This window comes from Mirounga angustirostris, unplaced genomic scaffold (genome assembly GCF_029215605.1).
Source record: "Mirounga angustirostris isolate CCGP_5_RB_7025 unplaced genomic scaffold, mMirAng1.0.hap1 SCAF_7, whole genome shotgun sequence".
Classification (NCBI taxonomy): Eukaryota; Metazoa; Chordata; class Mammalia; order Carnivora; family Phocidae; genus Mirounga; species Mirounga angustirostris.
Window position 1 is genome coordinate 38,121,363 of NW_026991715.1, and position 14,232 is coordinate 38,135,594.

Sequence of the window (14,232 nt, forward strand, 5' to 3'; positions counted from 1 at the left end):
ACGTGATTAATGGTGACATATTTCAGAACAAAATCCTACTTCATTATCAGTAGCAGTTGTTGCTCTTAAGTTCTGGAGCTCCTGAATAGTTGTTTCAGCTCATTCCATTTGTCCTTTGAAGGCACAGGGAAGCAATTTGATAAGAAAAATCTTCCCCAGGGGATGCATGTATATTAGTTAAGAGAACATCAATAGAATGTCTTCACCTTTCACATCATTGGCCTCTGATAATCTCAGCAACATTAATAAAAATCTCCTGGAGCAGGAGACTGCAGAAGATCAAGTGACATTTCATGCAGAAAAACAGAATAGAGAGTAGTAGCTTTAGCAGGAAGAGGAAGCTGGAGTCTCTGAAAGGTTGGGGAACAGAGACAAGAAATCCACCGTAACAGTGGCCAGCTGCATCTTTCTTCAGTTGGTCTGAAATAGAAGGGGACAAGAAATGTTAAGTGGTGAGTTCAAGGCAAGTGGTGCCAGGGAAAGCAGTTATCCTTTTCTTTTTAGTTTTACAGAGAAGTGGAGAAAGGGGTGGGAAATGATTTGAAAGCCTAAAGGATGATGTAGATTCAATACAAGAGAAACGAGGACATAGGAATCATAAACAGAACACTTTTTATTTGTGATAAAGTCCAAAGGAGAAAAATCCAAATGGACCATCAAACAGTATACAGTATTGTTGCTCAAACCTTCCTTTTTTACTGATGGAGCCACCAGTCAGGACACGCCCTCCAGTTGCACAGTAAGTGGAGGGTAATGTAAATTAAAATACCACTTTGTAAATTTATAGTTTTTAATGTAAAAGCCAAGAGTTTTCATAAACTTCATTCATAGCCTGATGTCCTCCATACCATGCAAAGAAATGAAACAAGGACCCAAGCCATCCCTGATTATTCAGACAGGTTTTCACAAAAGCCTTTTTTTTTTTTTTTAAAGATTTTATTTATTTATTTGACAGAGAGAGAGAGTGAGAGCAGGAACACAAGCAGGGGGAGTGGGAGAGGGAGAAGCAGGCTTCCCATGAGCAGGGAGCCCGATGCGGGGCTCGATCCCAGGACCCTGGGATCATGACCTGAGCCGAAAGCAGACGCTTAATGACTGAGCCACCCAGGCACCCTTCACAAAAGTCTTATAAGTTACAAGATAACAGTAAAATCCCAAGAGCTCTCCCATCAGTCCCATCTTCTACATACAACCTAATGATTTTATTCTAAACTATGTCACATTACTCTGCCTTTTTTTTTTTATTCCCTTCACAACATCTGCAATATCAGGCACCTTGTACATACATTGGTTGTCTGCCTCTCTGCACTAGAATATATACTCCTCAATGTCAGGGACTTTGTTCCCTGCTGGTTCCCAAGACTCACAACAGTGCCAGGCACAGAGCTGGGATTACTATAAAATGGTGTTTAATAAACAGTTGTGTAACTAATATTCCCTTCATTTTTCCAGGACCTTTACTTTTTCCATTTGGCATCATTACCTGGAAATTCAGCCAGTTGTTCTATGTATAATTATTCCATTCCTTTTCAGACCCATTCCATACTATGGGTCTTCCGTAGTTGAATTAATTGTTCACCTTTTTTTTTTGGTAATGATTTTATTTTTAAGTAATTTCTACACCCAGCGTGGGGCTCAAAATCACAGCCCTGAAATCAAGAGTTGCATGCTCTGCCAACTAAGCCAGCCAGGCGCCCCTAATTGTTCACCCTTTGAAGGTATATGGGTTGGCTCCAGCTTGGACCTACTAGGAATAAACCTACTTTTATTTAGTTTTTGTGGAAACATAAGTTTTCCTTTCCTTGGGATGAATGTTCAAAGGTACAATTCCTGGAACCTATGGTATAGCTGCATGCTTCATTTAATAAGAACCTAATAAACTGTTTTCCAGAGTGACTGTAAGATCTTAACATTCCTACCGGTAATATATGAGTGATTCAGGTTGACTACATCCTTGAAAGCTTTTGGTGTTGTCCCTATTTTTTTTTTTTTTTTCACTTCAGGTATTCTGATAGGAGTGCAGTGATTTCTTCTTCTTCTTTTTTTTTTTTTTTAAGATTTTATTTATTTATTTGAGAGAGAGAATGAGATAGAGAGAGCATGAGAGGGGGGAGGGTCAGAGGGAGAAGCAGACTCCCCGCTGAGCAGGGAGCCCGATGCGGGACTCGATCCCGGGACTCCAGGATCATGACCTGAGCCGAAGGCAGTCGCTCAACCAACTGAGCCACCCAGGCGCCCCGCAGTGATTTCTTCTTGTGGTTTTAATTTTCATTTCCCTGGTGGCTAATAATGTTGAGTGTCTTTTCAGGTTCTTATTTACCATCTGTATGTCTTTTTCAGTGAAATACCCGTTTATTTTCTCCACTCGTTAACCATACTGTTTTTATTGCTGTTATTTTTGTCGTTGGGTGTGTGTTTTTGGTTTTTGGGTTTTTCGGTTTGTTGGTTGGTTTACTGTTGAGGTTTCTTGAATGAGGAGGCTTGATCTATTTGGGTCCTCCTTTCAGTTCTGCCCACCTCCTCCTTGTCTTTGGTGGGGATGAAAACCTTGGCTTGGCCACAAAACAGAGCAACTTCCTCCTCCAGGCTGCTTGCTGAGACTGGTCCTTGTTTCCCATCTCACCTGCCCCAACCACTGTCTCTGGGAGGAGGATGGGAGTTTGGGGGCCTGAAGGGACAAAGTGGCTCTGCAGACTGTGCTGCTTCGTCTCTCTTACTAAGTAGTATTTGCCACCTGGGTACCACTTGGCAAAAAGAGGGAATCTCAGACCAGGATGAGAAGAAGGGTACTTTCCCAGGATGCTGATTTTTGGTGAGACTCCTAATGGATCCCCCTAGCTATTTGGTTCAGGTTTGCCTGACGTCATCAAGGGACTGCCATTCCATCTGGGGGAGGAATGAGCCCACATGGGCTGCCTTCTGCTGAGTGAGGGGTTGGGGAACCACAGGTCTGTGTGCTCTACTGTTGGATGGGGCACCAACATCCCCTACCACAGTGCTGCTCCTTTACTTGTGCTCTCCCAAACCAGCTCCCCTTCTGAGCTCTACTCAGACTACCACCTGTCTTTTCTCTTACACCATTTTTAGGGTGTGCAGTTGTCACTAGTGAGGAGTAGCGGGGTACAAATGGGTCTATATACTATAGCGTCTGGACCGAAGGTTCCAATTTACTTTCAAAAAGATCTCTCTATTTTGAAATAACTAAAGATTCACAGGAAATTGCAAAGAAATGTATAGGGAGATTCTGTGACCCTTGACATAGCCTCCTGCCATGGTAATATTGTGTATAACTCTACTACAGTATCAAAGCAGAAAATTTGACCTTGGTACATCCTAGCCCTTACTCAGATTTTACCATTTACATATGCATTCCTTTGTTAAGTGTAGTGTGTGTGTGTGTGTGCGCGCGCACACACGTAGTTCTATGTAGTTCTCTCTCCCATGTGGCTTCATGTAATCCACACTGTAGTCAAGATACTTAACTTTGCCATCATCAGAAGAGTCTGCATCTTTTATAGGCATATCTACTCCTCGCTCATTCCTAACTCATGGCAGTCACTGATACGTTCTCCGTCTCTACAATTGTGTTGTTTCACAAAAGTTTCATCAATGGAATCATGAAGTATTTATCCTTTTGAGGTGGGAATTTTTTTTCTTTAACTCAGCAAAAGTTTCTTGAGGTTCATCTGAGTTACAGTGTGCAGAAAGTGTGTCCTTTTTTATTGCTTTGTAGTATTGCATAGACTGAATATACGGATTGTTTAACCATTCACCCATTGAAGGACACTTGCATAGTTTCCAGGTTTTGATTGTTATGAAAAAGGCTGATAGACCTATTTGTGTACAAATTTCTGTGTAAAAATAAGTTTTAAATTCTCTGGAAGATTGGATCCAAGATTGGAATTGCTTGCTTGTATGGTAAGTTCATTTTTAGTTTTAAAGGGAACTCTGTAATTACTTACCAGAGTGACTTTACCATTTCACATTGGCAGTGTATGAGTGATTCAGTTTCTCTGCATCTTAATAGTATTTGGTATAATCACTATTTTTAATTTTAGTTTTTTGGATAGGTATGCATTCATATATCACTGTGGTTTTACTTGCATTTCTCTAATGACTGATGATGTTGAACATATGTTCATGTGTTTGTCATTGGCATATCCTCTCCAGTGGAATGTCTTTTCCTGGATTTTGCCTATTTTCTAATTTTTTTTTTCAGTGTTGAGGTTTGAGAGTTCTTTATGTATTCTAGATAAAAGAACTTTGTTGGCTATTTGATTTACACATATTTTCTCCCAGACTGTAATATGTCTTTGTATTTTCTAAATTGGATCTTTAACAGAGCAAGAGGTTTTGATGAGGTCCAATGTTTAAATTTTATTCTTTTATGGATTACACATTTGGTATCAAGTATAAACTCTTGACCTATTCATAGATCCAGAAGATTCTTTCCTATGCTTGTGTGTGTGTGTGCCTGTGTGTAAACTTTAGTTTCATATTTTACGTTGAAGTTTATGATCTATTTTGCATTAGATTTTATATAAGGTGTGCTGTTAAGTCAACTCTTTTCTCTTTGCCTATGGATATCCAATTTGTCTAGCACCACTTACTAGGCTACCCATCCTTCATTGAATTGCTTTTGCTAATTTGCTGATTTACTTTTAGTGCCGTTTTTCACCTGTCACTGCAGGCCTCTCAGGCATTAGCTAAGGAACCAAACATCCTGGCCCACTGCTGATGATGGGTCTGTAAATAGATCCTCTCTTGTTTGAACTGAGGGTATTGTGGGGTAACAGAAAGGAGAGAGTTGGTGAAAAATGCAGCCCCCTTTCCTTCAATAAGAGTTGGCAAAGAGGGGTGCCTGGGTGGCTCAGTCAGTTAAATGTCTGCCTTCAGCTCAGGTCATGATCCCAGGGTCCTGGGATCGAGCCCCGGAGCCCCGCATCGGGCTCCCTGCTCAGCGGAGAGCCTGCTTCTCCCTCTCCCTCTGCTGCTCCCCCTGCTTGCGCGGGTGATCTCACGCGCTCTCTCTCTGTCAAATAAATGAAATCTTAAAAGAAAAAGAGTTGGCAAAGAGTATTCCATTACCCTCAGGCAGAACTTGACTGAGACCATTAGTGTTCAGCTCAGTGAATAGTTATTTCTCTTGATCTTTGTCTTTTTGTTTATAAATTTCTGGGATATTCAAAGGGATTTAACCCTGGTCACTCACTGTATTTTCTGTCTCAATGTAACAGACATTATTGTCAGATTAATAATATTAGACTAGATTATTCACAGAATTTGATTTTTTTGTAGCTATCTTTATTCATCATTTTATTCCATTTGCTTATGGATCTTGGGACAAGTGGCCTAAGTTTTGTTTGCCTAATTCATATGTTCTCTTTGGCTCTGATTCTTGATGTGTGTGTAGTTGGGGAAATAAGCAGCAGTTTTGTTAGACTTTCTTTTTGGCATTTTTAGTAATACAAGGCAATATTGTAAGATTATGAAGTGGCTAGCTAGTACAATCCTGAAATTGTAATTTGAAACCATTTCTGTGTCTAAAAGAGATGAGATGATAATACTGGGATCAGTGGGAACTTGGAGAGCATTTTAGAGCTGCTTTTCTTTTGACCACCTCTAGAGAAAAAGAGCACTTGGGTGAGTCAGTATGAGGATAGCGACAAACATACAGACACATGTTAGAGTTTTAATTTTAGAGGTTTTAAGAGATAGCATTTAAAATACCTGTTAAATTCAAGGATTTTTGCAATGAGGTCAAGTTTATTCCATAAGCAGAGGATTTGGCTCTTGTCAGGATACTAATGTGCCCTTACATATTTCTGAGTTGGGGGAAGTGGGATATTATAATTTTCCTTTTGCCTATTTTTCGACACTGACTCTGTCCCAGAAGCTGAAGGGGTGGTTATGGTGAGGGGTGGCCTGAGTTGACATACTGACCTGGGATCAGCAGAAGTGCTCTACCCCTGCCACAGCCTGCTCATGTCAAGGACTTAGGCTCAGCCAGATTATCTTCCCAGTTCCACTCTTTTAGAATCAGTAACTCAGTGAGTCTTTCATGCACCAACTTTATACTACTATCTTGATGCTCATTTTATAGGTAATTACTCTCACTATGTATAGAATATGTGCTATATATAATTATGAATAATAAGCATATTCTATAGTTGTATAATTTTTAGTCTACTTCTGGACTTTAGATTCCTTTAGAAGGACATCCGTGTCCAATATTAATTTTCTATCCTTGCTGCCTGGCATAGGGCTTGACTCAGATGATTTGGAATGAATGTATCCAATGCATATTATTTTCTAACAATTCTAGTTCATGGGGGAATGTTGGCTTCTTTCAGTTCTTACAAAAATTATTGACCATACCACAAATTCCCATTTCTTCTTTGGCACTCCCCTGTGTTACTTTACAATGGTTGTCGTGATAGTCACCTACATAGGCAGACAGATTCCACCCACGATTTGGTCTGGATGTTGAGTTTGCTCTATGGTTGTGTATTTGCAGTATTAGCTTCTGACTTGGTAGTGGGGCGCACTCTCTGAGATGTCTCTTTTCCTTGCTCTGTTAAGCCATTTTAAACCTGCCTTGAGAGGGCTTCCCTGCTTTCCCAAGGGACTTTAATTACGTCAGTAACATTTTCTTACCTGTGTGTGTGTGTATGTGTGTGTGTGATCATGTCTTGATATCAGAACCATTTCTGTGGGTGAGGGTATGTATATCTTCGCAGATAGCCCTAACAGTTACTTATTTTTGTGTTTGAATACTGTATCAATATTATCATGGTTCATTCTGTCTTTGCAAATAATAGCTACCTTTGACTGAGTATCTGTCATGTGTTTGCTTGTTTTACATGACACATGCAAAAGTTTTAAAGCATTAAGGTGTTGTTTTTTTTCTCCCCTCTCCCCATCTCACTGAATCTGTTGTACCTTGAGATATTTTCTGCCCTCACAGTGAACAGTTAAGTGAGCTGGAGTACCCCACTAGCAAGGCAGGAGCTAACACTGCAAATGTACAGTTATCAATCAAACGCATGAGCAAAACTCACTGGGTTAAGCAAGTGACAAAGATGTAAATTCAAAGAGAGGAAGAGGAAGAAAAATCATATGGGAGGAGAAGGTAACATTTTGAGACTCCGTGTCCCTGGAGCAAGGACTGCCCCTTTGGGGGGAGTTAGGAGGAAGGTGTGTTTGCACCAGATTGTTCTTCTTGAGACTTTCCATTGAGTTTCAGTTGTAACCACTGACCAGCTAATTACCCAGTAGATGCTTGTTTTTTGCCCGTAAATGGTTTGCAGTCCCTTATCTGGCATATCCCCTTTGAACAACCTCCTTTCCAAGAGCCCAGAAAATTCATAAATGTTTCTCTACCCCAGCTGGGATTAAAGACTTTCAGGAGTAACCTAGATAAGAGAGGGGAAAAGTGAAGTTTTACCCTGTCCAGAGTAGAAATGAGCCAATATATAAAAATATATAAAAAGGCCCTTAAAATAAATTATTTCTCATGGTCACAAAAATTCCACACACTAGATACTATTAGCCCCAGTTTCCAGATGAAGAAGTAATTACAATAAAGTATATCTGATTGCTAGGTTCTAATTACTACACTGACCCTGCATAATTTTTATGTGTCCTTCTGTTTTCCCATTTTTTTCTCTTTCTAATCTCACCCTTCCATCTTTTTTTCCCATCTTCCTTTCTTCCTGTCTGCTTACCTGTCACCCTTTTTCTTTCTGCTTTTTTTCAGTCTTGTCATGTACTGGTGATTGGTCATGTTTGTGTGTCCTTAATGTTAGAGACCCCAAGACAAATAAGAGACAGGCATTATCCTCAAGGGTGTCTAGTTTATTAAACCTTAGAGAAAATAGAATTTCCCTTATTATGGTGTGGAGGAATTTCAGAGTCTGAGTAACAAACCCATTACCCTCTTCAGCATCTTCCAGAAGCAGGGAGTGTATTAGAGTGGGGACAAATTTTTTAAAGCTACAGTATGGCATCAGCTTTTCATCAAAACAACCTGATGCTCATGATCTGCATTCACTTTTACATATGCTGACCACAAGGAGGGGTGAAGTAGCCACTGGTTTCCCTCAAGTCCATTTCCTATAGAAACCTTTCCTTGGGTGAAAGATTAGTGTTGGGAGGATCCATTTAAAAACTTCTGCTAACATTTTACCCATGGTGGATAGAAAAAAAACTAATAAACTAACTTCTAGACCCCAGGGTCTTCAGTCATAAAACTTGAATAAGGACCCTTTATAAATTAGGTCTTGAGCAAGTTCTTTGACCTTTGTGCTAAATGTCACTTCCATTTACTTTCTACCATTTTGCCGCTTTGGACAGTCCACTCAGAAGCTACCACAGTGACCCCATGCCAGTAAAAGCACAGACTTTTTAGTTCTGAGAAATATGCTTCATTCAGTTTTTCTTTAGGATGCAAACTCTGTAAGAAGCCATTCCTTCATTAAGAACAGAAGTCATATTGGCCCCAGGTACCATTAACAGGATGTGGAAGCTATAAAGTAATCTATTCACAAATTCTCTAAACCCAAACATTAATTCCTTTTGCTAACATCTAAATAAAGCAGTGTCTTTTACATATTAAAGCATTTTTTGCACATGCGCAATTAACTTGATTAAGCTACCAAATGTGCAATTATCCAATTATGAAGAAGGGGGGGAAATTAAGATTAGATACGGCTTTTTTCTAGAAGGTAATTAAATTGTTTTATCAAGGAGACAAGGATGATATTTAAATAAGAAGCAGAAGAGATGGGAAATGTTTTACCACAAATAAAGGAATAGAGATGGGAAGGAAATGAGCTGATAAGCCTGGGACTGGGGGAGAAAGACAGAAAAGACAGAAAAGAGGAAGGGAAAGGATATAGGAAAGAGGATGGAAAAACTTACTTTAATATAACATAAAGGGATATAATTGGAACACTCAATAAAATGTATTGCCCTAAGTTTTGTTTTGTTTTGTTTTCTGGACAGTTTAATATATTAGACAAATAAACCACTTCCTGGATGAAATCCTGGAGAGGATTTTATGGAGAACAATTGTTTTAAGACAGATAATCAAAGATAGTAATTGATCCTGCATGCCTATTCTTTGTTTCCTTTTGAGTTACAAGCAAAATTAAAAAAAAAAAAGGGTGTGGAACAGCTGTATTTTTCCCCATTTTATGGGGAGATGGTGAATCATGTAGGTGAGGATTATCTTGGGAAAACTTTCAGCCTGTCTTTTTTCTCTTTGTGCATTCATTCAAGCAACATGCGTTAAAAACCTACTGTACGTCAAGTGCCAGGATGGGCACTGGTAATAGATAGTGTCTAAGGAGATCAGCGTTTTCTTACCTTAATGGGGTCCCACCTTTATCCTTGCATGAATGACTTCTCCCTTCCCTTCCCAATTTCTAAAGTAGCTCAGGTCATAGGTTTTAAAAAACTGTTTGGATTCTACAGAAAAATAGAAATGAAACATTTAATATTATGTTTACCTTGAGGATTTGGTCCAAACCTCTTTTTAACAGTCACCTTTGTTTTTAAAAGCCTGTGCTTTTTAGCAACTGTGAAGAATTTCCTGATACCTGAAACTTACATTCATTTATAACCTTGAAAGGTTTAGCTTTGGGACTCTGAGTGTTTTGTTTATTTTGTATTTTCTTTCTAGCAAAGAAGCCATCCTTTTTTTTTTTGTTCCTCCTCTTGGCACATCTGAGATGTCATGGATTACCTAGTAGGACATGTACTTTCAGAGACCGTCCACATGATTAAGGACTTCATTTCCAGAGAAACCAAGCTATCACCAGAAAGTAGGTCAACTGTTCTAACCCCTTTGACTCATGTGGGAAGATGAGGCAGCAGTACCTGAGGCAGAGTTCTCCAGGAAGATGGAGGTCAGGAAAGGAAAATTCTCCAGTGATACCAAGTAATGGTTGAAAAATCATTAATCCACTTTGGAAATGTGGAAACTAAGATGCGGATAAAAGTGAATCTAATTGCTACTTGGTAGCAAGGAAATGTGCTAGTAAAGATCCCAGGGTAAAAGGAGGAAACATTGATAGGCTTTAGGTTACTGATGAAGTTCAACTACAAATTTGGGTGGATAACCTTATGTAATATTGGTAGATTTCAAATATCTGAGTTCCTGGGTCTTTCACTGGGTGAAATTAAAAAAAAAAATTCTGCGGAATTAAGTTACATGTCAATCTATCTAAAGTCATTGCTCTCCTCCTTAGGTTTCATATTTACTATTAAGAACTAAATCAGATTGTAGGAAGAATGATCCATTTATGGAAGGTCCTCCTGTGGTAGCTGCTGAGCTTAGCATTGCAAGGGGAATATTGGTTTATTGACCCCAGTCAAATATTAGTCCATATTTGTTGAACACATCTGGGAAATAGACTTTTAAAGTCTCCTTTTTCACCCTCCACAATACAAGCTTCTATTCAGCTGGCTGATTTGGTTACCTTTCTACCCTGACCCACGTTAGGGCTTTTAGGTGATCAATAAAAAAGCCACATCGTTTTACATGATTATTATTGCTGCTGTAACATTTTTGGTGTCATAACTTCACATGCTTGTGAAATTAAATATCATTACCCTAGGTTTAGCTAAGGCCAAACATTGGAGTTAGACACCGGTAAGTTAGTAACACCTATTAAACACACGTCACGTCTTTGGTGAATCTTATTTCCTCTATCCTAATCTCTGCAGTAACCCCATGGAGAATAAGGTTGGAGTGGGGAAAAATTCCAGAGACTTCCACTTCTTACCATGGTAACTCTTACTCAGTGGGTCAAGGAACAAAATTGGAAGTTGTATATTTTTGCCACTCTAAGTTCTTGGATGAGAGGGAAAAAACAACATCAGTCAGTTTCCCACTGAACCCACTGTGAGACAGTTTTGGGTCAATAATCAATCACCTGACTTCCATTAAGAATGGTAGATTATAGTTGTGTTTTAGGGTCTTGGGAATCAATTTCAGTACAGAGTTGATAACGAATAACTCTGAGTCGGATAAATGTCCACAGAATCCTTTTAAGGAAGATTTGTATGAATATTTATAGCACAACTCAATGGCCACTTGCTTGAGATTGTCCTCAGAGGGAGGTATCTTCCACCAAGATCAAGAGAGTCTAGATTTTTGAATTAGCTTAGGTCTAAATCCTGTATTAAAGTTCATGATTAGCCCTAAAGATGCGAGTTAGATTTCTTACCACATCACCAATACCTAGAATTTTCTTACTCACATATATAAAGTAGAACTTAGAAAACTGCCCATTTTTTTTAATGCCTAATGATATGATAGCCCATTAATCATTGCCATTTTTTTTTCCTATACATCAAAACCCTCAAGTGTATGTTTCCCGCATACATTATAATAGTAGTTATTTCCTATAACCTCCCTCTACTCCTCCAGGACCCCATTGTTACCACTGAGGTCAGGAAAGCAACTTCCTTTGCAATACTTCTAGTCATTTCTAGCCTAGGAGCACAGCCAATATATCATTTTCAAAGGAGACCAATGCCCCCTTATGGATGCATTTTTAAAATATTTTAGTGAAGGGAATGTCCCCTCGGGTTATGGTGGTTAGGGCATGGTTGAGGAGCTTAAATACAAGGTTTATTCTGCCAATGCCATCTCCCTGAGTATTCTGAGTCCTTCACCTACACATATGCCAGGGAAGATCTGACCTCTCAACTTCATTAGCTTTAGGCACTTCTTGAATCACAGTTGAATTAGCCAACCAAGCACAGTCCTACTTTTATTTCCTGTGAGGTGATGGTACTCTTATCAATAAATTTGCCCCAAATGAAGTTTCATATTTTGACGTAGTTGGTCTAACACTATTAGTGTCCACTCCCATACATGCTACCCCAACTTACTACTCTTTTATATAAATTGGCAATGTCTCACGTTTGGTTTGGTTTGGTTCGGTTGTTTTTGACACATATGCTATTTCTTCCCGGACCAGGCTTTGAATTCCTGTCTTGGCTATGCTAGGAGTCACCTTTTCTTTTCTTTTTGTTTTATTTTTTAGTATGTATGTATGTATGTATTTGATTCAGGATCCCTGTTTCTGTCCAGGAGACTCAGGGATGCTGGATTCTTAGCCTCGTCTTTGTTCTGCCTCAGTGTAGCCTCTTCATGTAGCATGGTCTCCCTGCTTCTCCATTAAAGCCATTACATACAAGATCTGGTGCCGTTAGGCATTTAACTGGCATCCCAACTCAGTGTTACTTGCAGTCAGTCCCAGACATAGCAGCCCTATGACCACTGGAGAACGCTACAACCCAGGTATCATCATGGCTTCCTGATCTTCCACTTGAGTTATGAGCTGGGCAGTTAAAGAGCCCAATTTTTCCTTTCTCAGGGCATCTGTTAGCTCGCTGGGACTGTCTGAAGCAGCTAACCAACCCCCAAAACATTCTAAACCTAGAAACTGAGTGCCACAGCCACTTAATCTCCCAGTCTCTTGCCTTCTATTTGCACTTCATGCCAGGCCGTCTTCAGTTATATAGACCTCAAACAATGACAATGCCACTGTGCCACATGGAATACCGGTGTTTTGTTTACCACCTACAAAGAAAGTCTCTATGCTCTTCTTAAATACTTGAGCAACCTAATCTCAGGATTCCATCAGGAGGGCTTATTTCCTCAGGCCCTTCCTAGTGTACCAGCTATGGTTTTGGTCTTGGCAGGAAACCAATGAGACATTCCTACAGACTAAAGACATTTTAATAAAGTGACTATTTACTAAACTGTGATCACAACTGAGAGAAGATGAACAGGGGGTGGTGAAGCACCCTAACTATTGCAAATAGTTATTTGCAGTATTTGTAACCTCCTCTAGACCTGCAGGGGTGAGGAGAGGGAGTTGTTAGCAGAACCCAGAGAGTGTTTGTGATTATAGGAGAAGGGCACTTAACTGGAGCTTTGACTTGGGCAGTGAGTAACAGAGAAGCCCTCCCTACTAGGGAGGGATCCAGAGGAATAGACCCCACCGCTGTTCATCTGTGCTTGCCACTGGACACATCTAACCGGAAGTTAGATTCAAGGTAGCCTGTTGAGCGGCTCCACAGAGTCCTCTTCTGAGCTGAGAGCAGGACGGGCAAACACGGAGAGCAATTGTGAGGGGTAATAGAAAACAGCTAGCACAAACATGGTCTTATTCCCATCTTATAGATAAGAAAACTAGGGTTCTGAGGGCAGGAGTCACCTGCCCCAAGTCATTCAGCTCACTGCCTGGGATTTCAGCAAAAATGAACCAATTCTAGTCACTCCTAACTGCTATGGAAACTGCCACAAAAAGCAATTGTTTGGCATTTTATTCTACAGAGAACTTTCTTCCTAAGTAGTTCGTTTTGTTTATCACTAAACATGCTTCTGAGATAGGAATCATTATAATTTTATTTTAGAGACCTAAAAGCTGGGTCCTGGAGAGTTTCAAATCTGTTCCTAAGCTTTACCCTTGTAATTAGCAGAGAGGGTACTGAGACCGTAGGCTTGCTGGTCTCTCAATACCATGTACAAGGCACCATGTCCACATTCCAGGGTTGTCATTGTTGTCCTCCTCTTCCTCCTCATCTTTTTCCTCCTCCTCCTCTTATTAATTCTCTTCCTCTTCTTTTTCTTCCTCCTCTTCCTACTCCTTCTCCCTTTGCCCCTTTTTACTTTTAATCTAACCATAAACCCATTTTTTTCATCAGTTTTTTAAGGGCTAGCTATTGGGGAAATTGTAAAAATAGGTAGGTTCTCTTCCCACATTCCTTTGACACTCATGGCCACCTTGGTGCCCTCCTATCCTGTGGGGTTGGCCATCTCTAGGCACTTAGGTCTGATCTCCCCCTGCTTATATCATTGAAATAGGAAAGCAGATAATTCGCCTTTTGCTTTGTTGGGGCAAACATTTTAGCATCAGCTCTGGAATATTCGATTTACTGGGTTATAAATAGCATTGATTAAAAAACACAACAAAACTTTTCAAAGGCTTAGGGTTTAGCATTTTATCAGCAGGGGAAAAATAATTAGTGAAAAAATGGGACAAATGTTGCTGGAGTATCTATGTAACCTATTTAAGGAATCGTTAAAGTGATACTATTCTCTAACATTATTTTATTTTTGGTTACTTTACCCGTGGGAGTTATATCACAATGATTTTTCCCTGTTAAGATATTCTGGCAATCCTATGTAAAATTAGTGAGGAAATTAGC

At 39.7% G+C, this 14,232-nt stretch overlaps 1 long non-coding RNA gene across 3 annotated transcripts in view; it reads right to left on the bottom strand.

The window, feature by feature from the left end:
• LOC135365248 (uncharacterized) overlaps window positions 1–14,232 on the bottom strand; it is a 49,118-nt gene that overhangs the window by 26,131 nt on the left and 8,755 nt on the right. For 2 of the 3 annotated variants that reach the window (XR_010412883.1, XR_010412881.1), the window contains exon 2: window positions 9,370–9,471. The exons of the other annotated variant lie outside the window; for it this stretch is intronic. This is a non-coding gene — a long non-coding RNA (uncharacterized LOC135365248). The remainder of the gene's footprint in view (window positions 1–9,369; window positions 9,472–14,232) is intronic. 3 annotated transcript variants of the gene reach the window in all.